Genomic DNA, 27,675 nt, shown 5'->3' with positions numbered 1-27,675 from the left:
AGATCTAATATAGAACTAAGCATAAATACAATATTGAGTTTCCCCTAACGTAAGTTGCAATAATAATGCAATAATCTCGAACTTTATTGCCCGCTCCAGATATGTTGCTTGAAAATGGGATTCGGACATAAAATTTACAGTTACTTACATATAAAATTGTATTAAAACCATCATCTCACAGTTGCTGGAGGGGTTCAAACTTTTTAAATAAGAAGGGACTACACACGTAAATATTTAATTGTGATTTCATGATAATATCAGAGACTTAACCGAATAAACCTCCCCTTTACACAACATTACTTAATTAACTTATTTAGGGTACATTTACCTCATGCACTTTGTGTATTACGTCGTTTTGTAGGCTCACGCAAAAATAGCAAGCGTTGTGCAAAATACTTTTTGTTAACCAGATATCCGTGTTAAAAAGTTTGTTAATTTTGACAGTCCAAAAACTATATAACACTTTAAGCTCTCGCGTTTTACACATAATTAAGGTCATTACCGGGTCTAACGCGATTCAATTTCATTATTTTACCCTTTTTCCGACGTTTCAGCTAGGTAGGTTCTAGCCCAAAAACTTAAGGCGAAAATTCGAAATTATTTCCACGGGTTATATTCGTTTGTTTACATACTCATTGTCAAATCGTACAGTCGAGTTCACAAACATCATGCCAACGTTCTAAAAATATAATTTACACACTTCTAAGACACTGACAAGGTCGTGTAAATATATTTTTTGATGACGTTTCAACAATAACTGAACGTTGTAAAGATGTTTTTGAACTCGTCATTATAATACCAGTAGCTACATTTCCTACAATATACTCGTCTGCACCGCATCGCGCACGGAAACGTTATACTAAAATTAATTATTTGTAGTGCGGCAAAGATTCGTAAAACCATTCTTAGCAAGGACCTCAATCAGAGGGAGTGCAACTCATTCCGGAAGTGGTTCCTTTGTCGTCTCGCTCGCACAGTCTGTCCTCTTCTTACTAGTACTAATGGATGCATTCGGCCGTTTGATGCGATTGCATCCAAAGTATTCGGGACCAAGAAAGTTATATGTAAAATTGTTTTACAAATAAAGTAGAGTAGTAGAGATTGATTTTCAGAATGCTGAAATTTATATTCAAATGTACCTATAGGTAATTAATGCTTATTGTACAGTATAGATATCTCCCGGTTTATAAATAAGTTTTAACCTAATTTAGGTAATTAAAAAATACGTGGGCAAAGGAGGACAAGTGGGGATTAAAGTTTTTGTAATCTTGTTTCGTAAACTCAGTTACTGTAACTTATTTTAGTTTGTTATCTTGCACTATCTTTCAATGTTATTGAATCATATATACAGTTTTGCATTTTGATTCCAAAATAATTAAATTTAGAGAATAATTATCATCATTTTGGTATACCACAGTACGACTAGAACACACTTCGTAATATCTTCGTACCTATAGTATAATACCATAGTACAACGTTAATGTTAGCCCGTATAGCTTCATTACAACACAACTTACGTAGGTGCTTTGTGTAAATTCTTCTGAAACTATAATCAAATTAAGGCAACGTTAACACGATCCTAAACAAATAAGGCGAGGGTAAATAAGGGGCAGTAGGGCGGCCACACACTATCAGTCACACAGGCCTGCTATTAGTCAAGGCTCATGATGGGTAGGTTTAGGTTCGATTGTTGAATGCCTACGGTATAGAGTTGGGCAAAGACGCCTAGTCTTTCAACACGGCATATAGTAGAAAAATAGGGACTGGCGTTAGCCGCGATAGCTAGACGCCGGTTCGAATCCGGCCTCCACCACTGGCGGGCTTCGTCACTATTTCTTTAGTATCTATTTCAGTTTATAACTCTCTTAAAACTATTTCAAACTAAATAGGCTAAAGTACCAGTATCATTGTCAATATTTATAAATCGTAATAAGAGATGGACATGCTGAACAACTTTTCTCATGGACCAACCAAGAAGTCGCGAAAAAAAATCGCCGCAATTTATTTCATAATAATAAATTACAGTATAAATTATTATACATTAATCTATATGAATTTATTTTATGCTCCTCAATAATTTGGCATGCAAACATACAATTATACAGGGTGGAAAAAAACAATGGGCCCTGGAGGAAAAGTGCCTTAAAACCTTAAGTTAGCTCATTTTACTTAAAGGAAACATTTTTTTATTTTTAAAAAGAAACAAAACATCATTTTATATTCATATTTTGCGTAACCCAAATATAAACCGAATGCAGACATTTTGGATACGCTCAAGCTTACTAAGTTACTCCTCAGTGAAATGGAGATTGACCCCGTCAGCGTAATCCAGAATGGGGAGAAGTTTGTGCAAGTGCAATTTTGGTAGGAAGCGGCAGGAAGTTCCGTAATCTTCTAAGTCTACCGCCGCGAACATCTTCCTGCTGACTTCGCCCACCAGAGGTCCCCATGATAAGGTACTATCGATGATGGTTCTTTACTTGTTGCGAGTACGGAATCAGAACGCCATTAAAGTAAATAGAAGAAACGTTCGTAGTTAGTAGCAGTTTCGAGCTACCAATTACAATGACCTGGGACTTTGCTGGGTCAACTTTAAGGCCAAAACTACGACCCCAATTCGAGATGTTCTAGATGGGAGATCTCCAATACTACCCTGTAAATCTGAAGATCGTCGGCATAAAGGTGGATAGTAAGAAGAAAGTTTAGAAATGATAGAGTTAATGAAAATGGAATGGAATATCTACATTCATTCGCAAGAAAAAAGACCGCATTTTGCAGTAAGCAAAAAACGCTTAAGATCTACACGACCACAGGGCGGACACGCTATACATCAAAAATCACTTGTGTTTCTATGTGTGAACGGCACGTCTGTACACGCGTCATGCTTCATAGTGTGAGTACGTTGCTTAAAAATAGTACTGAGCGGCCGGCAAACTGCCGACAATCTGCTGTCGCGGGGCGAAGTAATACGAGTCGGGGCGGGGCGGTGCGTGGCCGTTCTGTATGATAATACTATTACTTATTCTGTGACACGACTTTAAAACTCTATACACTTAGATAATTCCCGCCGCTACTGAAAGTTATGTAATCCTTGTTACTTAAAAACTGTAATAGATGTCATATATTAAAGAAAAAAATCCGGCCTTCACCACTGGAGGGCTTCGTCACTTTTTCTTTAATATATGACATCTATTACAGTTTTTAATTTATATATAGTAATGTGACTACTTAAAAAACACAAATCAAAATATTTAATAAAATAATTTGATTTGTTCCCAAACTTGTTCATAGATGGCAGCACCAGTCTCTCTCGCTACAACGTAAATCCGTAAGGAGTTCGTTTAGGGGGTGCAAGCGCGCACTGCTTGCCCTTAGAGCTGGTCAAAGACGCCTAGTCTTACTAAGATGGCATATAGTCGAGAAATTCGGACGGGCACCGCCGTGGCGGGGTGGCCTAGGGGTTCATGGCGTTAGCCGCGATAGCTAAAGACGAATCCGGCCTTCACCACTGGAGGGTTTCGTCACTTTTTCTTTAATATAAATATGACATCTATTACAGTTTTTAATTTATATATAGTAGAGTGACTACTTAAAAAAACACAAATCAAAATATTTAATAAAATAATTTGATTTGTTCCCAAACTTGTTCAATCCATGTTACTGTCAATGTCAGTGTCACCTTCCATTGTTATTCTGAGAAATTGACACAAGTGCATCAAAGAGCAGACGTCCTTACTTGCATGACATTGTTTATTTAGACGTTTCATTTATTATTCATATGTCAGATTTACATGTTGTTTTTCATTTTGCCCTAGGTATAATACAAGATTATACAACAAGGGTATAAAGCGATCCATTTTTATCCGAGGAAATTATCGGTCCGAGCTCAGCGAGGTCGGGGGCGCCCGACCGGCGCGCCCCGACAGGGCTGGCAGTTTGTATGGCAGATTTTGGACTTTATTGTTTAGTCAATAAAGGTCGTAATAGATAATTTTACTTTATGCACTAGAGCTTAAAAAGCGATTTAATGTCGTCTACGCACGCACGTACGCATTTAAAGTCGAATTTAACGAGCATAAGAAGTGTAGTTATTTTTTTTTTAATAAGAGAATTAGATATAGTGTCGATAAAGCTTAGGATTATGCAATGGCTCGATCCATCACAGACCATTTAAAGTAAAAAAAAGCATTTCAAAATATCACCAAGGAATTTAGTCGGCCTTACCTCATCTTTACCTCAGTAGTGTTTTCACTAATTATCAAATTCATGAAATTAGGGGCTAATATTTTGACAACGATTTTCATATAAAACTACTAACCATCACTGCTCTATGTCCCGAAAGCTAACAATTTGTCCTGCATACTCGCTCCAAGCTAAACGACGTATAGTTTATAACCGGCATATGTCCATAAGCCCCTTTGTGGTGAGACAGCATTTCGCTGTGAGCGAAGCAGCGGGTGCACTGATAAGGGTGCGCGATTAAAACGAATCACCGCGTCGGTCTAATTGGCCGGGCTGGTCCAATTAGCTGCGACTTAGAAACCCGCAGGCCTCACTAATCTACGGGGATGTAAGAAAATTGTACTTCTTGTCAGCTGACAGTTAGGTAAATATCTACTTTTACGATATACATAGGTATGTCATGTTTTATACTGTTTAAACATTTCTTCCTGTGAATTCGATCGTGTAAAATTATTAAAGCTTTTAATAATTTAGCTTAGCTTTTTTTTTAGGGTTCTTTGATGCCTAGTATTTAGATTTCCTTACCGTATACATAAGATCTTTGTCATCTACATTTTACTCACCTCACTTCGGCTAAGGAAAACAATGAAAATGATCTTTATGAAAACGTTTACAATCATTAAATAATAGTCCTCACCTCACTTCGCCTGAGAAAAACAATGAAAATGATCTTTATGAAAACGTTCACAATCATCAAATAATAGTCCTCACCGTCCTTCCCCTGAGGAAAACAATGAAAATGAAAATAAATGATCTTTATGAAAACGTTCACAATCATCAAATAATTGCCTCGTATATAAAAATCGGCATTCAAATGTCCATTAAGAATAGAGTCCTTTGCGTATGAAAATGCCACTTTTTACTCTACATCGCAATTGAGAAGAAAGCTCAAATCAAAGCGGTGCAGTGGATCCAATCCATCGAGCCCGGCGCCGGCGACTGTCCGATTACCATATTCTGAATAGCGCTCCATTTACTCGCTGACCTACTGCGTGAAACTGTATTCCTGCTCAGATTCAATGAAACATTACTATTTTTCAATTGTTCTAGTTAGGTATAGTAACTTTAGATCACTTTTAGGTTACTTTCAAATTAGTCGGTTATATCTAGGTATAGTGGGTAACTTTTTTAACCAACCAGCTAGCTACGGATGAACTGTCGAAATGTTCTAGCTACGAATGAACTGTCGAATAGTTCCATGAAACTGGTTGTTCCGATAAGAACGAGTTAGTTCTTGGAACAATTCGGAAGTTCCTAATTTTTTTGTGGTTTTCCGTTCGATTACTCTTTTTTTACCTACAATGTAATCAGCTATCATTTGAAATTATTCTGCCTTTCAAATGCCAACAATCCATTCTTCATTATTTAAAAAAATACGTTTATTACCAGACACAAAATAGTACAGCAATGGAAACATTATGGTGTAGGTAACTTAAACTAAAGTTAGTACATTTTTTAGTGTTTGTTCATTCAGTGTATTATCTGCATTGTTCCCTCAGACACTGAGTACTCTTATTAAATTGTACACGTAGATATAAATTCATTAGGAAATTTGATGGAAGTTGTTTAGACAAGGCGCGGTAACGGCTCGCTTCGAGCCTCCGACGCCTTTAATGACATCGAAGTTGGTGAGACCCGGTTTGCGTGCGCAATTCTTATTATTTCTTTATTACAAAGGAGTGCCTCATTAATTTGGCAGCCCCTCGAGGCTCTGGCTCAGGGTTGAGGGAGTCGCGAACCCTTGACCTGGTTCGCAAGAGCCCGCGACAGTGAGCCGTTCGGAATTGAAATGGCAACGCTTGCGATACATAATTAACGATCCTCATTACGGGTATCGCTCGCCGCGCGATAGATGCGTGCGTCCGCACGCCGCGCCGCTCCACGTCCCACCATCCACAACTTGATCTACTTATCATATCGTGACATATCGTCAGGACAACAAACACACTAAAGATAATGCAGAATTTCATCCAAGTAGATGCCGCACTTCAAAGCAGTAGTTAAGGATATAACCAGGAAAATCCCTAAGATGTGAAAGCTTCCGATCTGTCATCACGAGACCACGATCGACAATGCACCCGAAGCAGAGACTCATGTTTTTAGGTTCCGTAGTTTTTAAATGATGTCGAACTGAAAGCTACGAGCATCGTGCATCGCTTCGCGACCTAAGAACCAAACAAACACGTATAAAACTCCAACTTAGATCATTCCAGTCGAACACATAATTCCTAGACTCATCGTGCGAGCTAGACAGTTTCTATTATCCTTAATAGTGGCCGTAAGAGTTTCAAAACGGCTCAGTGAGAAACTTGTTCTCGGGAAGTGTTCGCAGGCCATGCAGAACTGGCAAAGTTCGATATTGAATGTCGCGTTTTATTGGGCGAATTCGATTATCGCAAAGCGCAGCGACTACGTACCGTGTATTTTGTTAACGACATTTATACACAGAGCTAGCAAGATAGCTTGTTCTAGCTACCAATTATTGGCCGATATTTGAATAGGACAGCATGCAAACTGTCGGAACTATTTGTAACGCGCTGTCGATCAGCGCACACGTTTCGTTGAAAGCAGACGTTGATTGGGCTGCGTATTGGTTTAGTCTAGATCTAGTTTCTTTCGTCGGGTCGTGTTTTGGAACCTTAATTGAGTCGTCGGCGTGAAGCTAGGTTAATTTGAAGGAGCCGTATGTAAAGAGGCTAATGAACGCGGGCAACGTGTCCGTGGGCTCGTGCATTTTTAATGGCGCGCGCTACACACCCACTATTAATATTTACCGAACACGTCAAGAGGGTGCACTTTACCTTTTAGTTAACTAGCGTCCGGCCGTTCATTAAATTTTCACGCGCGTCAGTTTCGGACGAATTTTCCGCGGCGCTGACCGGCCGGAGCGGCCGATAACGAGCGAAACGAGCGCGGTCCAGGCCCCCCGCCCCGCAACCCGCCATCGCCCACCCAAATTTTATTAATAATAAACTGTAACTGAAACGGCAGCTTTGAAGTAAAAGAGCGACTCGAACGCTCGTTATCGAGAATTATGCAAAATCCTTTGACGTACAAAGATATTTCCAAGCTAAAGTTAATAGTAGCTTTGGTGACTGAAAATAACTACACATGGATACTTACTGAAACTTCAAATAAATCTTGTTATACACTTACTATTCCATTTCGTTCACAAATCAAAATTACAGTCCCGCCCCTGTCAAGACGCGTTAAAGTACTTACTTAAAATATCAAGTCTTAAATATTTTAAACACATACTTAAGTTTTCCACCTTCTATAATTTGTAATAAATATATTTAAATCACAAAGTTTAAAGAAGTGTTAATCGTCAAATCAAAGATGTGCGCTTGTTTTGTATGGAAATGTTACTAAATAACTAGTCTAATAGTTATATCTCTAAAACTACCAGTTTTTAATGCGCAATCAAATAAACCTGTCACATCAACAAGTCCTTAAAAAACACTACGCAAAATTATTCATTGATGCATCCTAAGGGTGGCCTGGGCCCTGAGCTCCCGCGGTACGCGTGCTGCCCGCGCATGAATAACGAATGAGCAGCGCCAGCGCACGCGAACGGCGACAAACTGCCGCGGCGCACGCAACCCCACCCTCCCCTTATTTATTACCACCCCCCCGCACCTATCACTCTTATCTTACCTTTCCCTATCTTTACACCGATGCTTATGCACATCTTGAAACTACTTATATGTCGGGTTAAACTGACGAGCTGGTGAATTATGGCGGAAAATTGCGGAACTACACTAACTAGTATATCTATTGTATTCTGTAAGCTGTATCTTTTACTGAGGTGTGCCAATAAAGAGTATTCTATCTATCTATCTATATGTCTCTCAGTAATAAATCGCCTTTTTTTAATTTTCCTGTAATATTTCCATATTTATCACTTGTGTCGAACCTATCATGATCCGACGGAAAATTACGTCAGAAATAAATCAACTAAAGTAGGGTGACCAACTTGGAGGTATACAACTTTTTTTGCCGCCATTTTGTTTTGTTAGTAAATATGACAGTTGTTGCATGAAAATTACTTTGTGTAGATACGGCAAATTTGTTATGGAGCGTTATACGACGGAACAACGTGTTATAATATACGTGTTACGACCAGTGAAACCTGTGTCGAAACGTCGGTAAATAAAGGTAAGAAAATAAATTCGCGATAGACCAGATTGTAAATGTGATTTAATATGTGTTCAAAACGCGAAAGTTTTAAATGTTATAACGTGTTTTAATTATTAAAACGTTTTACTCAACCCAATCATGTACCTATTGCAGAAAATTCGAGAAACGGGGACATTGATTGGCCCCCAAGATCGCCTGATTTAACAGCCCCTGACTTTTTTCTGTGGGGCTATCTAAAGGGACATGACTATGCTAACAGGCCAATGAACCTTCAGCAATTAAAACAAAATATTCGAGACACAGTCACTGAGATAACGCAGGAAATGTCATGAAATGTTATTGTACCACATTCAAGAAATAAATAATTGATTATGATTATGAAAAGGATTCACATCTGCCATGCTGCTAGAGGTGGACATTTGTCTGACATTATTTTCAATGTTTAACTGCCGGCCCTTAATTTAACGTAATACTTAATATTTATTATGTGACGTTTTCAACCAACAGGTACCACATTGTCACTTGTTAATAAGGTTGATTTCTAATTGAAGCTATATGGAAATAGCGCCTTACTGACTACCCACAATAAGTGCCCTTTTGATTGAGAATGGCACATATTATTTTTTATCTTCATAATCTGAGAATTTTCTAACGGCTTAATTTGAACAATGCTCAAAAGAGTGTCGAAAGTGTCATTTTTCTTCAACCAAAAACGTCACTTTTGACACTGACAGGTCTGTATCGTATCGCTGTGACATCTTATAAGCATTGTTCGAATTGGGCCGTTAAACTGTTTGTCATCAATGTATTTTTTCGCTAAACTATAAATATGCAGTAAAAAGTTTGTAAAAAAGCATTAAAGCTCATTAGTGTGACGTAATTGTTTCAAAAGTAAATTAAGCAATCATTAACTCGCTTCTTTTGTAATGAATTCACACTCGCCCTATTTTACACCAAAATAAACAAAGTATTAATAACGTCTGCTTCAGACGAGCAAAATACATAACCATGGCAAACCCAGGGTAAGAACATTCACCGAGAAGGTAAATTTATAAATAGATAATGAACATTGAAGGAGTCTGTCCGAAGCTCATAAGCAGGCCCTTCGACGAGTGCAATATTGCGGCCAAATATCGCCGTGTTTGCCGACCGCTCTACGACGCCTACTCGTACAACTATTAAATTATTTAGGCCCGAGTCTTGTATAGGTATTGTCTCGCGAATGTCGGGCCGATTGCCGTGCCGGATCGCCCGGGCCCGATTTGACTTGAGAATGTAACTGGATGTAATGTTTCTATTACCTAATGCTTGGGGAAAGTTTTTGGCCGAAGGGTGTCAAGTAAATCATCGCGGCCATGTAATGCAGCTACGCTCAAACTTACATTGTGAGATCATAATTAAAATTCTGTAAAATGCTGCATATGGTGATAAAAGTATGAAAATCAGTACGATTGATCTTTGTTTATGCCATTTGAATCAATTTGACCCGTAACCCCATAAATAAATAGAAAAAGGACAGGAGTTGACATCTTTATTTATATGGGAAAAAAATTGTTCAGAAACCTATCGTGTTTGGTATCAAATTAAAGTGCTTTTTAAGACTATTCTAAAAATATATCACATCATTACATTTCAGTCACTTTTTTTTTAATTAGAATTACTTTCAAAACAGCCCAAGTTTGGACTCCTCAAATTATACCTAATATCCTCATATCTGACCCCAAGAAAGCAATTTTGAATATATTTAGTTTTTTTTTTTTTTTTTTCATTATTACTATGCTAATTTGACGTTTTTCATACGGCTACACTGGGATTATCGCGATAATCAACCGCGTTTCCCGCCGTTTCCCGTTAGTGTGGCCCCGGCATAATAATGAAAATTTATGATATATTTTTAGAATCGGCTGCAAAAGCTTTTTCATTTAATACCACACATGATAGGTTTCTAAACAAAAAAATTTTTACCATACAAAAAAGATGTCATAACTCCTCCTTTTTTTGATGCTACGGGTCAAATTGATTCAAATGACCTAAAACCACCGACCGACGTACCGATTTTCATGCTTTCAACACACTTTGCAGCGTTTTTTGGCGTACCGCTACCACTATAAATGAGACTACTTTAAATGGGATTACTTATAAGACTTAGTTGCCCTGTAATATGTAGTTATGTAATATTGTATGTAGAAACTAAATGGTGACTAAACTTGTATTTTTTTAATTTAACAAAATTTTACAGTTTCTCCGTGACATCACCTATTCCACTAAAGTAATCCACTAATCCAGTAAGGTAGCTACGTCACGTCTCGAGTCAAATAGGGCTGGGGGACGTCGACGTCGCCAATATAAACAGTCGTTAGTGTTGTTACAAGTTACAATCCAATGGGAATGTGCCGAATGCGAGTATCGCTAGGAATCGTTCTGTATTGAGTTAGACGGACGCGTCCTGTTTGCTCTGCCGGTTAATGGAATGCCGATGGGCCATTGTGAGCTCGGGGGCTTTCTATTCGACCACGATATTAAGTTGAACTGATTTGTAGGTTTAATGCCAACTTACATATTAAATTTAACAACTTTTGAAGCCACCCAAGTCAAAAGACCGGCAAAGTGCATGTCCGTCACGCGTAACGGAAGGTTCCGTACCGTGTTCTTATTTTGTATGGAGTACGAAACCCTAAAAGCAACTTTTCGCCTCCCATCAAGCATATTTTAATACTCTGAACTGGCAATGACGTCATTTGCTCAATTTATTAATGACTTTCTCGAAACAATACACATTGTAATATCGAAACAATAGTAGAGGTACGGGTTTTATATTAAAGAAATATACATATAATATTAACGTTTTCTCGCATTTTAGTTTACTTTATTATTCATTCTTCGCAAAGATAATGTATAGCCGCACGCTAACTTCATCGGTGGCTTATATTTTTTTTAATGTAATTTATAGTCTCTGCGTTATACATGCAGTTTAATTTTAAAGAACTTTATTCTAGCATAATACTAGTGAACTGGTCACGCAACAGACAGTATTTGAGGAAAGTGGTATGATGTAGGTCAAGGGTACTCATTGAGTTCTGATACTACTTTCTATAGAGGCCGGGATATCTCAAGGTTTATTTAGAATTCCAAAAATGACTTGTCCACGCCACACGCCACTAATTCTAACTAACATCAAATAGTTTATACTTAGTAGTGTAGAAAACACAAGAATCTGGCCGCAGGCACAAGCTTTGGTATCTATGACCACACTACCTTTTCCTTAGCAAAATAACTCGCGAAAAAATAGCACCAAATGCGCCTGCAATAACCGTAGCTATTTGCTCAAGTAGACACGTAAAATATTGACTGTAACGTCTAAATTAAGAGCAGTAACCCCCGTCGTAAACACGAGGCATCGGTGCGTAAACTCAAAGGTCAGGCCCCGGACCTTTGGCTGCACTCTAATGACCGATATACGATATTGAAGTTGGAGATTCGCAAACTTGGAGGAAAGAAAATGGGAGATCGGTTATTTGGGTTATAGGGTTAGGAATCTGTAAACAATGGTATATTTCATTGTGGTTTCAAGAAAAGGGTCATTTTGATTTTTAAAGGTCATTTTTTTCTAGTAATTTAAAATTGCGGATATTTGTGAAACATTGGCTTATAATTCTGGTTGGCTAAACACTACTTCCGAGACAGTTTTAGAACTTATTATTTGCAACCTAAAATTGACTTTCGAGAACCGTAAAGTTGAATTACATTATTAACATTGACCCAAAAGAGAGAAATCTACTTACCACATGCTATCATTTCAGCGCAATAATTAAACCTGCACCGAATTAATTCCAATAGCTCAGTTACCTTCCAGGGCCAATGTAACGCGACTTTACGAAACAGAAAAGCACAACTTTTGTTATTGCCTGTGCAGGTAGTTTTAAGTTTTCATTGAAAACAAGAGCCACCATATACTTCCGCAAAATCCAATAATGCCATTTGTTAGCCAGTTAATCACTTACAACAACATAATTGCATAATTTGAAAATGTAAACGGAATAGCTCGCGCGTTTCATCCGCATAGAATGGGACATTCGGCCGGGCAAGTTTCAATAGCGTACGTATTAGTTTGAAACCTAATTGTTCTGAAACCCGCCGCGACAATACTGCTCCACTACTCGCCTCCGCAAATATGCATTGTTTAATTAACGCTACTCCTAATTCATAATCCGACAGTTATAAATTAGCGGGATCTTCCTGTAATTAGCTTCGCAATTATCGCTGCTTGAATTTCATTAATGCCGAAAGTATGGTCTAGGTGCGTGATTTATTACTAACAGTGTCTCAACGTAATTAATATCGCATTACAGCATTACACCTGGCGTATACTAGCGCTACAAATAAATTAATCAACTACAAGATCCTCATATTGTTCCCCCGTTCTATTATTAGACAATAAGCGCGTTTTCCGTGCCCGGTGGATGTAATTGGAAACCCTATACGGCTATTTAATTTACCTAGCCGCGCCACCTGGCTCGATGGCGAAACAATTGCCGCTCGCCTAATTATATTTTAATCGCAACATGCCCCCCGCTCCCCCCGCAACCCGGGGGGCAACACAACACTAATTCATTTGTGCGACGAGCCCCGTCCACTCGCCTCGAGCCAAACTGTTTATTCTCATAGGAGAGTTTAGGTCTCCTAAAGCATTACCGACGACGCCTGAACATATTAACCGAAACGTTTACTGTTTTCTGATGTTTTGAAAAGATGTGTCCCGCCGAGTTTGTTGCCGGTCCCATATTGGGATACCCTCCTACAATTTAAGAGGGAATTAAATCTTCTCGGGTCCGTGGTGTAGGGTTGGAGCCGGCATAGTTTTAGTATAGTGTATAACTAGCCTTATGAACCGATTTTGCATGTACAACCAGCCTTAAAGTTTGTAGTCTATGATTGTTCATTATTTTAGTATGTGGGTATTTTTGCATTTTGTAATTTTTCCTCAGTCACCCGTTGACCACGAACGCTGTAAAGAGTTCGAAACGTCGGGATGTATTATAAATTCAATATACGCGATATAATCCGTTTTCATAGTTTTATTTCATGAGTAACTATCGCGGTAACCGAAGACAATATTACGAAACGTTTACGTTAAGGGCTTAATTATGCACTTTACGATCTAACGTACAATCACGTCAACTTAATTAACTTGGGCACATTGTTTAGCGACTTGCCTTAATTTATGCATTAACTCATAACTTGCCCTTTTATATAATCTCGTTTATTATATATAATATGAATAGGTAAGAAACGTCTCGTACGCGCAGCAAGTTGATCAAGTGCAATAAATATTAAAGTTACAGTATCATTGTTGGAACCGTACCGGGTACCGCGTTACCGCGAACTATACTATTGTGCGGTTCGCTTTGTTCGTGGCATTAAACTATAAAACTGCTTCCAACAAAGGTACGCTTGTAACGTTTAGTTACACTTATCTGAAACTAAAATAAAACATTTTAATCCCAGCAATAAGTGAAATATGGGGGATGTAAGAAGCCGATCATGCGGCATGGAATCAATTTCACGGGCGATGTGCGGCGCGCTGCAACACTGCGCCCTGATATATGGGGCCCCCGTGTTGTATTTATAATTCTTAGACGCATTCCCGGACGCCAGAAACTATTAAAACTTCGTCTAACGAATGTTTGTAAAATTAACTTTGCACTTTATTTTACAATATCGTTGACGTTGGCAGCGCTAATACCTCATAGATACATTTCAATTTTGCTCCGCAACACGAGCACTGAAATGGTTACGACCCGACAAACGACATATCTGCTTCATAACCACTTTGCGTCTGGTGAAGAAGTAAAACCGTAGTAAATCTAAGGAACTTCCGAGTGAAGCGACATAGAGGACGTGTGATACGATTTAGCACGGAACTGCCTGTAAAATATGAAAGCTTAACAAGTACTCGTCTCAAGAAATCCAGTATCAGTATGACCCGGAGATCCGTAATAACTATAGTATTTTGAGATCGGTTTTTAAGTGGTTCACTTGAAGGATGTTCGGTAAATGCCAGAAATAGCATCCCTGCTCTTGCGCCCACTCCGTATTAGCGTGAAAGCCTTCGCGGGGCGCGGGGGTCGGGACTGCGCATTGGCCATTAGCGTGATTAGAGAGCCTCCCTGCCGCCCGCGAATTCTTTAGTCCTCTCATCTCATAATAGATACTACATGTTTCATTATTTATGTAAGCTCTGTTTTACTTCAATCTACTCTCCGGGAGATTACGCAATATTTATTTTGTACACATGCAGGAAATTGGACATTACGTAGGTTTCGAACATATTCATACTTTATGGGGCCTGTAGGCGAACAAGACCTATGCAGGGGGTGGAAATGAGAAAATTAATGAATTGCCTGCCATTGCTTACACCAATTAAACATAGGTATTATGCTCAAAACTATTGCCATTAGATTTAATCCAGGCGCTATACTTACTCGTTAGAGCTGGAACTAATTCCACGCAGACGAAGTCGCGGGCAAAAGCTAGTATGATAATATTTACACTCCAAAGAAAGACGTGTGTATGTTTAGCTGTCTAGTGCGCTACTATTTAGACGTACAGATTGCCAGAAAGACTCGTCAAACAGAGGTCTTTCTTCCACATTAAATTATTAAATGTGTTTAGTGACTTGTTTTTAAGCATAAGTAATCATCTAGTGAAGAGAAAAGGTGTAACGAAAAACTGTAATTTTTTGTCAAAGCCCTGACGCAGCAAAATATCTCTTAAGAGATCGAACGAATCAAGATATAATCTCTTTGATTCGTTACTTATAAAAGTACCTTATTCTCCACAGATGATGGCGTGTTCGTACCTGAGCGCCGCTGGCATGAAGCCGGAGCCGGGCGCATGCTGGCCGGCGCTGCCGCTGCCCGGCGCGGAGCCGGCGCCCGCGCTGGCGCCGCCCTACCGCGCGCCCGCGCCCTGCCACCCGCTGCCAGAGCCGGCCCTCGACCTCACCACCCCGCACGCGCCGCGGCTCACCCCGCCGCGTGAAGACGAGTGACTAGTGTTGCTAGACAATCAAATAAAATTATTACTCAGCGACTCAGGTGATCGCCATAACTAATTTAAAGAGCGGTCAGTAATAATTTTACAATCTGTTAAGTTAAACTTTAGTAACGTACATATTTAATTTCGGTTGTGAAAATGGCAATTTATGTAAATTCGCTTTAATGGTATCTATCCCATTAAGCTCTGGTAGTACTTAAGCGTTGGACGAGATGTGTTTAACACAACGCGTTTCTACTTAAAAGTGATAATGAGATGTGGGTGCATGAAAACAATGACGACATATCGTATGGTATTTAATCGAACTTCACTAATTACCTGCCTTATTTCGAATGTCAGTTAATACCATCATAAAAATACAAGGTACTTGAACAAAGTTATGTTAATTATATTTGATTATATTTAATTACTTTTTAATAAACTGACACATTTAGTCTCCAAACTGTTTGTACGCTAGTGGTCTTAAGTTCAAAATTCAGTATTTGACCCAAAACAGGATGTTTCATGATGGTTTTTATTCATTAGAATACTTCGTTAAAGGTGTCATATACACCCTTCGTTGTCGAACAATTATTGTTACATTAATAATGATTGAATTTCAAAAGTCAGCGTTTAAATATACTGTTTCAAACTCTCACTGGAAATCATGAACGCTCGTAGTGAATAAAAACTTTCAGCAACGTTTATTTATAATGGAGTTTGTTCCCGCGTTTAAACCAATACGCTTTTAACGCGAGATCAAACCCACTCGATATTTTGTTATTGCCACCATTTATGATATTGACATGATATAGTAAATAGAGAGAAGTAAGATTAGACGCCGTTACTTTGACAGAGTAACGGTGGTAATATTACAAACACGGTTTACTCCTTCTCTTTTTGCTATGGTATCACCATCGAATACTGAATGAGTCAGTGCTTTCAGGTACTTGTGTGTCCATGTCCACTGGTGCCACCTCTTGCCAGTGGTTAATATTATTTATTGTAGCTCCTTACTTTAAAACCTTGTTTTACGCACGCGTCTCTGTGATTTGCTATCATGCTCTGTAAATAATAACATTAATTCTCGAATAAATTTGTTATTTCGTATATAAACGACGAGCTGTTACTTAAACTTCGATATGAGCCCGTTAATATTATTCTTCTAAATTGTAAATATTAGCATAAACATCTAGATCTAAGTAGAGACATCGTGTACCTAAAACTTTAGGCGCAAAACTTCGTAGCAATAATTCGATGCCAACATCTTTGAAGTTAAAATTCGAGTTTACTAACATTCTCTGTATATATTGAACTAAGTTTTACCATCAAATAAATTTGTGCGAATCAAAATTTTAAATATAAACCTACAGTTAATGTATGTAAGTTATCTTAAACGCTAACATTCCTTTTCGTGTAAGTGTAACTCAAATACATGCCTATAATATACTTGTTATTTTGTTTTTAAACATTTTTTGTATTCTACGACATTTATTCTAGAGAATTGCTATCAATTTCAATGTTACGTTAAAATATTATGAAACTAATTAGTAATTCATGGACTGATATTAATTTTAGGTGGCTATTTACCGTCTCAAATATGCATCATGTAAATGTCTTAATTTTATCCAGTCATTATTAAAATAGAATCTTTTATTGTGTAAATTCATCAGTGTTACGATAATTCAAATCGATATAGTATTTGGAATCAATATATATGTAATGTTAGCGTTTAGTGAATCTTGCCATCTAACAATACGTAATGTATAAGGAACGGCCCAGGTTTCAGACACAGATACATCCTAACCAAAAACAAACAAAAATGTGTTACTTAAATCAAGGTGTTATGTGTTCAGTATTCGATCAATGTTGTGCCCTCTGCAGATTAGAAGTCAAGTGTGACACCTGATATCTCAGTGAATTAACTTTAAACCTTTGGTATGCTTTAGCACTGATCTGTGCATTCCTAGATTCGACTTAAGCATGTCATCACTAAGAGGTATGAATAGCTACTGACAAACTTAGGCACTTTTTTCATACAATTTCCATATCGGGAGAAAACGGTTTCCACTAACTAAATCTTAACAAATCACTGATTTTGATGTCGATTGCTTCAGCATAATATACTCTAGGTTTATAGGTTTCGCTTTAAAAAAATGTTTTTTTTATTGCAAATTTAAAAAAAGAAAATCTAAACCTAGTTTTTCATTGTGTCAATAAGAATGGAAAATATGTAGAAGTGGAAAAACGTTTTCTCTTTTTGTGGACGAGTACGAGCTATACTTCTCTCTTAAGTACCCACATGCAAGATTTTACAATAGCATACGAGAGGTTAAAGGTTATAAATTGTATTGCAAGCCAATATGTAAAAATTTATAAAATATTTGTATAAAATGTGTCCTGAAACCGGCAGTTTTTCTAGAACAGTTATGGTGTTACCAGTACACAAAGAAAGAACATTGCAACTATTTAGCCTAAGTCGGCGATGGGAGGAGAAAATTAAAATTTTGTAAATTAATCTCTAGTTTCTCTTGCATATATTTCCTTAATGTCCTCCGCATAAATTAAGGCGAGATTTCCCAGTCTGCTCAGCGACCATAACTATCACGAGCAGGAGATTAAGAATATGAACGGCAAATACTCGTGGCTGTCTCGTAAAGCAAAATTCAGCCGTTATAGTACACAACTAGGTAAGGTTCTTTGAGACACCTAATTTCGAAAAAAGCAAACATTATGGTGTTTACGTTTATTTTCACCCATACATATACAGGATGGCAAAAAAAATAAGTGCATTCCCGTTTCCACGGAGGTTTTGGGATATACTGAACAACTTTTACTTTGGGACCAACCACGAAATCGCAAAAAAAATCTACCCTTCTATAGAAAATGGACCAGCCAAAATGTATAAAACAACCAAATTTTTTTTCGCGATTTCGGGGTTAGTCCCATAGTAAAAGTGGCTCAGTATATCCCCAAAACCTCCCTGGCAACGGGAATGCAGAAATTTTTTTGCCACTGTATATTATAGTAGCTTCTGCCCGCGACTGTCTGATGCGCGGAATGATGATGATTGATAAAAACATTAAAAACTATCTTATGTCCTTCCCCGGGCCACAAACTATCTCCATACCATATTACATCTAAACGGTTCAGCGGTTAAATCTTGAAGAGGTAACAGATCACTGACAGATTTCCTTTCGCATTCATAATATTAATAAAAATCAATTAAAATGAATCAAACTGAAAATGAGACTATCACTATTAAATATTAAATATTTCATTTTCGGACATAGTTTTAACTGAGCCACCGTTTTTTTGTTAGTACAAAAAGCTTTTACGAAAAACAGTGGCGTTAAAAACATCTAGGTGTACTCGTGGTTCTGTCTGTCTGTCACATGCGTTTTTACTCTGACCTCAGGATTCTCAAGAGTCAAGACATTAACTTCGTACACGTTTTACTTACGGACATGTAATGAATGTAATTATGTGTTTTTAAATATGGATAAACGTAAAAACTAGATATTGATCCATGAAAATGTCGCAATCGCTTAAGGGAAAATTGAAAATGAAAAAGCATCCAAAAGTGAAAATTCGCTGAGGACCACAGTGGCATTCCAGAGGTGTGCAATTATTAAGCTCCAGCCCTGAGCTTAAAATATAAATGGTGTCACTCAATTGATTTTAAATTCCCTTTTCTGAGCCGTTAATTTGACCTCTACAGATAACTAGTCAGACCAAGCTAACTCTGCATGCCATTTGCAATGACAAAGTATAACAATGTTATCATTAATGTCAAATTTCTATGAAAATATGACGTTTAAAATGACACTCCCTCACTTTGTTATATTAAAGTCGGTGTAAAGTTAGCTGACACGGTCATTTCGGATCTAGTCGTAATATAATATATAACAATAATATATAAGTCGTATAGCAAGCAAATTACAAGGGTTTGGGTGGTCTCAAAATTGTATTCCCTTTTTCCACGGTCAGTGTCCGTCTAATCTGTCAGTTAACTCTGTGGTTTAAAGTATTTGAGGGAATAAATAATGCTACACAGGTAGATGAATACGCGTCATTGCGTCAAAAACTTTACCCGAGTTTTGATGTTGCGCAGTCGAGTAAAACTGATGTCGTTGACAAGATTCATAGCGGAGCTCCCGTGCACGAGGCTTGGTAGACACAAAATTAGACAGGCAGCGTTACACTTATTATATAGGTATAATTAACGAGGTTGCATGGAGACAGACGAGACAGCCTCATGTGGTGCTGGAATGCAATGGAGTGGCTCCATATAGGGCAAAATATCTCGGATCTCCAAGAGAACTCCCCCAACATCGGAGGTTTGATAGGATGCCTTGAGGAGTTGGGCTGGTTGGATTAGCGTACCCCCCATCCCCTTCAGGCAAAATAGGAGCCAGTCGTCAAGTTGCGGAAACCTGCCGTGCTACAATTCACTTTGTAACCCCTGGGCCCAAGATACACTTTTAAGTTTTACTTACGTAAGTAGGGACACAGCTATACTACAGAATGAGAGATAAATATCATTATCTCATTCTAACAAATACCTTTGTCCCTACTTACGTAAGTAAAACTTACAAGTTTAGTGTATCTCAGAGGCCTTATGGTAAATACCGCACTGCAAAGTGAATCACGGTCGCGTCGCAGTTGCATCAGCTAAGAAAACAATACATAGGTAACCGTTTCCCCAGACAATTCAAGCTAAAACCTAATAATCCTAATATCCTGGTATTCTGTACTGCACTTTAGTACCTCGCCGGATTATTACTTATTAACAGTCTGCTACAAAGCACTCGACTATCCTAATAGAATAGATTAAGCGCACGCTACGACCACAACACCTGGCATGCAATTAGATTCAATTTAACCGGTGATCTGATCCTCTGCGGTACTCTTTGGAAGTGAACTCTAATACTGAACAAATTGGTTATTTGTGAAATAAAACTATGAAAACGGATTATATCGCGTATACATCCCGACGTTTCGAACCCTTTACAGCGTTCGTGGTCAACGGGTGGGGATGTATACGCGATATAATCCGTTTTCATAGTTTTATTTCATGAGTAACTATCGCGGTAACCGAAGACAATATTAAATTGGTTATTTATTGAACTTATTATTTACAGGTTGCCACTTAACCACGGCGATTATTCTAGTATTGCGCCTCGGCATTCTAGTAGAAAGAAGCTTAGTTTTGGACTAAATCTAGCTTTAATACATTTTATGGCATTTTTAACCATCTTAATTTTTAGTTTTAATCGTGTGTCGATAGATGGCAGTGAATTTACCGTGGCTACAAAATCTTTGATAATATAAATCAGCCGCACGCAGCCAAGCTTTCAACCGGTCTGTAGTTAGTTAACTAACTATCTACGAACGTTTAGATAATAAAATAACTTCTGATAAAATATCTTCAACGGTTAGATGGTTACGTCATTAGATAGTAGGTAAGTAAGTAAGTAAGTCGTTTATTGCAAACCATGGTACAATACAATAGATGTTACAATTAAAAAAGATCACATGGCACCCTGGTAGGGTATGACAATTATCCTTAAAACTACATTAACTAAATACTAAATAAATTAAATATAACATTTAGTACTTACAGATAACACTTCTTAACGTTATATTATTGCTTTTTAATATTTTCTAAGTATAGGAACTTTGTTTACTATCATAATAGATCATCCTGCATAAATTCTTCGATGGTATAGTATGGTTTTTTTAATAGAAGGGACTTGAGTTTATTTGTAAATAAGTGATTTTTTTGTGTATTTTTTATTTCTGTAGGTAGCTTATTATATATTTTTATTGCTCGGTAGTACGGTCCTTTTTTATAAATATCTAAGATTGGTTCCGGAAGAATGAGATTATTTTTGCGACGTGCACTCTTATTAAATTCAAATAGGTGTAAATTGTTTTTGACGAATGAAGTTATTTCCAGGATATACAGAGAGGGGAGAGTCAATATTTGAAGTTCCTGAAAATGAGGTTTGCAACTGTCGGTCTGTGGAATATTTGCCAATATACGGATGCATTTTTTTTGTATTATAAAGAGGTCGTGAGCGTCACTGCTATGGCCCCACAACAGTAAACCATAACTAAGCCAAGACTGTGCATATGCGTAGTAAGCGGACAGGGCGCACTGGATATGTGTGTTTGATTTTAAGATGCTGAACGCGTAAAGGAAGGAAGATAATTTTGCTTTAACTTTGGCTATATGTTTTTTCCAGTCTAGGTGGGTATCAATAGTTAGTCCTAGCAGGGTACATTCAGTCTCTTCTTTTATGTTTAAATCTAGTAATAGTGATGTCAAGTCAGTCGGTCTTTTCTGGTGTGGTCGAAATTCTGTGGTCTTTGTTTTAGCTGTATTTATAATTAAGTTATGGTCTTGTAGCCATTGTGATATGTCAAAGAAGGTTTCCTTTATGTGTGAAAAGTTATTATTTGAGTCATTATCGTGTTTAAATAGGAGGGAGATATCGTCGGCAAATACTACGCATTTATGGTTAGTAATTTTTGGGAGGTCGTTTATGTATATTAAGAAGAGCACACATCCCAGTACGCTGCCTTGGGGAATGGAGCTGTTGACAGTTTGCCACTTAGATTGAATTTTTTGAAGCTGTCCGGAATCTTTATAGTAATGGTCGATTTGCACGAATTGTTGTCTGTTTTTAAGGTATGATTTTAACCAGTTGTAAGCATTGCCTCGGATACCTATTTCGTGTAATTTACTAAGTAGAATTGGATGGGATACTTACTAAGTAGTTACTAAGTAAGTTACTAAGTAAGTTACTAATTAGAATTGGAGGTATCATTCAATAAGGTTAGTTTGGGCCAGTTTATATAATACATAAAAGCCTTCTCCATGTTTTTCAGTTGCCCTAAATGACCAGTTGCTCTATCCACACAGACACAGATGACTTGCCTCAAGTCACCCTATATCTGAATATTACTAAATATTTAGTTTGTTTTATGCTTTGTCTAATCTTCTTAATTCTCGCTTACTGCCCTGAGGGCCTAGCCAAGTTGACAATCGTCGATAGAAAACGCCAATAGAAACTTAAATAATGTAGGTATTAAAATAGTCACGTGACTTTTCGTAGCATCTTTCATCCCGATTAATTTTTACTTTTCGTTTGTAGATGTACAAGTGCTATCTTGGCTAAGCCCTTTTTCTTGTTCACGGAGTAGGCGAATGCATTTACGCACCGTCCCCCCGGCCGCGGAAAGGCCATTGATGGGGGGGTGTGTGGGACTCGCCGCTCCTGTCCCCTCTCAACTGGCGAGAGGGGAGGGAGAACGCCTGCGTCGGAGAGGCAGCGCGTTAGGATCAGCGCCCCCTCTCCGCCTCCTCCTTCTGCAACATGACTTGTTCGCAGAAGAAGGCCACCGCTTCCCAATTTCTATCGCTGCTATGATGCTATGCAGCGACAGGTCCACCACCCCTGTTGCCGCCCTGAGGGCAGCTCTTTCCACGACCCAGCGATTGCACTCTTCCAGAGTGTGCTGGGCCGTGTCGCACTGGGGCCGTGGCTCCCTCTTAATTCTGTACAGGTAGTGTACACCACCTGCGTTATCCTGAAGGTCAGGGCCCCCCTCCTCCTGTCCACCCACTCATTCATTACCGGAAGGATAGCCCGGTTCGGATTCCATAGTGGCTATCCTCCAAGGCATCCCTCCATCGCGCTCGTAGGCGCTCCGCGGCTGCCTGCGCCACCCTGTCGGCCTCCTCCGCGTCTGGGGGCTCGCCACGCCTCCTGGAGAATAATATGGAGAATAAATTCTTAAGAGTCCCCGGCAAGCTCGGCCGAATTGCACTTTTTCATACAAACGTAGTTCCGCTCTCATTTTAAAACTACGTGTTGGATTGTAATGAAACTTTGCACATACAATGACATGAGGTATATCTAGGTGTGAAATTTGTTTATATAGCTCCAGTTTATAAAACAAACGAACTAGAGCAAACCCAAGTTTTGTATGAAAAACTTAAATTCGCTGTATTTTTTTAACTATGGTATCTTAAGCTACATAAGCTAATTACAGACATAGATATACCTTATCCTATAGTAAGAACAAAGTTTCAGAGCAATCTAGCTAATCGTTTTAAAATGAGAGCGGAACTACGTTTGTATGGAGGACCGAGCTTGCCGGAGACCCTTACGGAAACAGCTCTGCTTTATACATAATTATAAACAAGAGTAAATTACCTATCTTTTAAATAAAATATATAAATATGGACAATAAGAAAAAATACACAATTTAATCATGTGGAGATTTAAAAGTTGATTGACCCAGGTATGAACATCTGTTTTACCAGCATTTCCATAAAACTGGCATTTTAATTGGTCATTCATTTCTCCATTTAATTTCATTCGTTCGACTCTCGTAAACAACGCCGGTAAAACAAACTGAAGAAAAATCTGCATTATTATTTTTACCAAAACATTATTAATTTTATTTTAATTTATGGCAGACTGTGGCGACCGTATCCCGCAAAAACACGGTGTATCGGCTTAAAAGGCAAGAAAACAGCTGGTCAACGCTGTTTAAAATTGCAAATTGAACGATTATGTAAACAAGCCTTTCGGAACCTTTTTTGGTGGCGTCATGACAAAATGAGTGGACGGTACTTAATTAATTATTGAAAAATATGTCAATTTCAATCAGTCTGGGAAGAATTGGAATGACACTAAGTAGCAGCTGGTGCAATGAATTATCTGGTAGTCAGCGAGAATTGTGTAATATATCTATATCATTAGTTATGCTTTAGCACGGAAATTATGCATATTCTTACAGGTTTGGATGATTGTGTGCCAAACGGCTTGAGAAACTAAGACCAAGTACTCTTTGAATGTAAAATATTTTATTTCACAATCATTAACTATACCACTAAGACAGAGGCGAAATCCACAACGCAAGCTTCGTCGATTTAACAAGGAAGTAATCGAAGTAGGTATATACAAAGTATATAGGACACTAACCGTTCACACTACAGAATGGTTGGCAGTCCTCAACTGTGCGTTTCTCCAGTACTGTAGAATAAACCTGCGGTATTTCCGGACCGATACTATACGACCTTCAGACCTTCAAGAAAAGAGCGTACGTCCATCATAAAGGCCGGTAGCGCACTTACAATCCCTGATGTTGCGGGTGCCTATGGGCGACGGTTATTACCAGCAGGCGATACGTCTGCTCGTATCAGACCTACACTTTTTTCGTACCTATAAAGATTCACATTACGGAATTCGTGAGCCAGAATGATTATCCTTATTTCTATTATTAAATCCGGGAGCATTACATTGGACCTTCCAACCAATGAATGGGCATTAAAACCTATCGGGATGACAAAGAATGATCCACACATACAACATACAACGATAATTCAGCGTGAGCTTAGCTCGTACCATAGTTTGATGTCACGTTTTGCAACAAAAATGTTTGAAGTGACAATAGGTACTCCCGTAATCCCATGGTTGTAGTGGGTACCTACCTATTTTTTTGGTACTTTTCTACCCACGAAGATTTTTCACGCCAGGAACGAGTCGTAAATATCTACGCCTACAACAGTTTGAAAATGCCACTCCGCCTTGCCACTCATCATCAGGGAATGGTTTTTAAATAGGTTTTAACTATGCTTAAAAACACTCACTTAATAAAAACGGTAATTACGTTTGGACAGTAGTCACAGCATAACAAATACGCGGCATGAAAAAAATGCCTTAATATGCTACCTGTCCATTTTTATTTTAACACGTATTTTTTTAGAATATCGTCGTGAGATACTCATCAAGGTGGACGCTTTCGAGCGAAAGATGCCAAATCATAGAAAAGGTGGTAAGGACTATTTTTACTTGTATCAGTTGTATCTTTTTCGTACCCTTTACGAAAATCATTAGTGAATTAATTACGTTTTGCTTGAAAACTTTTTTTCTTTTCCCGATCGTCATGTTTTTCTAATCGGAATCTTATTCTTACTTGGGAAATTGTTTATTTGTGGGACCGACATTAAGAGGAAAGTGGACGACCGCTTCTCCATACAAACGTAGTCCTCATTTTCCTCTCTTGATATGTACATTATAGAAAATATTTTTAGTCAATTTGATGTAACTAGGTCTAATAGCAGTGCCCCTTCGTGCGTTTTTTTTTTCAACTTTTTAATTATTATAGGAGTTGGGAACTTAAAAAATTGTATCGAAAACTTATAATAATCTAAAAAAAACGGAGGTGCATACATGTTCTAATTGTGTAGAAGTATTTTCCATTCAGTCAATATCCAGGAAGAAAAATGGGAACTACTTTAATATGTATGTATAAGATCTTCCACTAAAAACGTATAAAAAGGTTCTGAAGTCTTAAAAGTATAAAGAGATAGAGGACATTCTTGTAGTAACGCCGAACTCGAAGCACAGTCGAACGCACTTCACGCCAATCGGACACGAGTTTTGGGCGCAACGTCAATTGGATTATCTTCTATTTATCCTTCTGTTACATGTGTCGGCTTTACCCAAATTGTATTCAATATTTATAGACTGGCCACGCTAACTTTGCACAAACTTGGCAGTAAAAATGAATACATAAGTATCCCTATAAGCTCCTCCATACTAGACGTAGCACTTGGCATGAAAAACTTAGCGTGGTCCGATTCAATTTAAGTACACCATTAGTTCAGAAGCTATCTTGTAAACATTGGTAGCGACTTTTAATCCGGAGGTCGCGGGTTCAAACCCTGGATCGTACGAATGAGTTTTTCGTAACTTATGAACGCTATAGGTACCTAATTTGATATTAACAGTTGCTTTTCGGTGAAGGCTAAGGAAAACATCCTGGGGAAACTAGACTTATTAGATAAGTTGCCACGGACCCCAGGCCCCCATGAGGCGTAGTAAAAAGCCGGAAAAAGATGAGTTCAGAAACGTACTTATCTTAAAGGTACGTGGTAAGTAGATAATACTAGAGTTAGACCAAGAAAAGTCTGCAGTGATTTAGATAGCACACGCAGTGCAAGTGTTATTTATACGTCATAATTTCATAGGTTTGACGTTTAAGATAACACTTGCACTGCGTATGCTATCAAAATCGCTGCAGACTTTTCTTGGTCTAACTCTACACCAACTAGTTAACCTTACAAGTTGGCGTTTTATTATTATAGTATTTTAATTATTTAATATTTTATTTATTATAATCATACATCAGGGTATTTGGTGCGGGAATGATTTCGTGTGTTTATAACTTTGTTTATTGTAAAATAAATACCAAACTATTTAATGCTATGAATTAAAAATAGGTAGTAAGCCAAATGTGCTTATAAATGTTAAATTAGTATCGGTTTTTACAGTTTTTACCTATTTTTTGGCTAGTGTAAATTAAAGGGACATTCTTACAGCTTGGTGACATCATAGACCAGCCACGTTTAGTACACGAGTATGAAGCATTTGGCAGGCTTAGTAACTAAAAACATCCGATTTTCACTTTTATACCTATCAGATTTTTCTATTACGAGTACCTACCTTAATTAATGCATTCGGTCATATATAAACATTCAGTCGCCAGAAAAACCGTATTACGGTGTAAATTCTGAAACTTCCACCCGCCCAATAAGGTTCAGAATCGCATACATATTTTTGGACTTGACCATCCCCACACACCAGTATTTGCCCCGGGGCACCAATTACTGCGTCGCTTCCTTCCTGCAGCCATCAAATATGTACCGGCCTTTAGCGGAAAATAGCAAATGGCAAAAATGCCGGGTGACGGACGGCCGATGAATGAGTGATGGTTAGGCTGATCAATAGACTGTGGAATATTCAGGCTGGCTTCAGAGTAGAGTACATGTAGAGTACATTGTGCTTTAAAATAACTTTATTAAGACTATATTACCTATTGCTTACGACGATGGCCAGGTTACGAAAAGTTGTACAATTTAAAAAATCAGATTTCTAGTGCCAAATGCATTAGGTAGTCTACCTACGCTAGTCGTCTTCCCCCACACTCGTGCGAATCACGGCGCGAAGCCGCGAACGTAAGTGTGGCGTCGATTTCGCAGATTGTTCACGACTTCGCGCCTAGTTCCACGTTTTTTGTCGGTTTATCGGCCCGCGTCAAAGGAGGCGCGAAGCGCGAACTGGCAAGACTCCACATTACACACTATTTTGGCCATATGTGGCAAGATAAATAATAATTATATTATATAAAGCAGCTCAATTTTACGGTTTTAGAACAAAACAAAATGGAAAAATT

The 27,675-nt window shown here is 38.2% G+C and overlaps 1 protein-coding gene across 2 annotated transcripts in view; it reads left to right on the top strand.

Moving 5' to 3' along the window:
- LOC134741020 (LIM domain transcription factor LMO4) overlaps nucleotides 1–17,935 on the top strand; it is a 273,803-nt gene extending 255,868 nt beyond the window's left edge. For both annotated transcript variants that reach the window (XM_063673749.1, XM_063673747.1), the window contains exon 5: nucleotides 15,224–17,935. The gene's annotated coding sequence lies outside the window, so the exon portion shown is untranslated. The remainder of the gene's footprint in view (nucleotides 1–15,223) is intronic.
- The last annotated feature ends 9,740 nt before the right edge of the window (nucleotides 17,936–27,675 follow it).

The sequence above is a fragment of the Cydia strobilella genome, chromosome 4 (genome assembly GCF_947568885.1).
Source record: "Cydia strobilella chromosome 4, ilCydStro3.1, whole genome shotgun sequence".
In the NCBI taxonomy this organism is placed as follows: Eukaryota; Metazoa; Arthropoda; class Insecta; order Lepidoptera; family Tortricidae; genus Cydia; species Cydia strobilella.
Note: the sequence above shows the minus strand (reverse complement) of the source record. Positions and strands in the feature narration are given on the sequence as shown.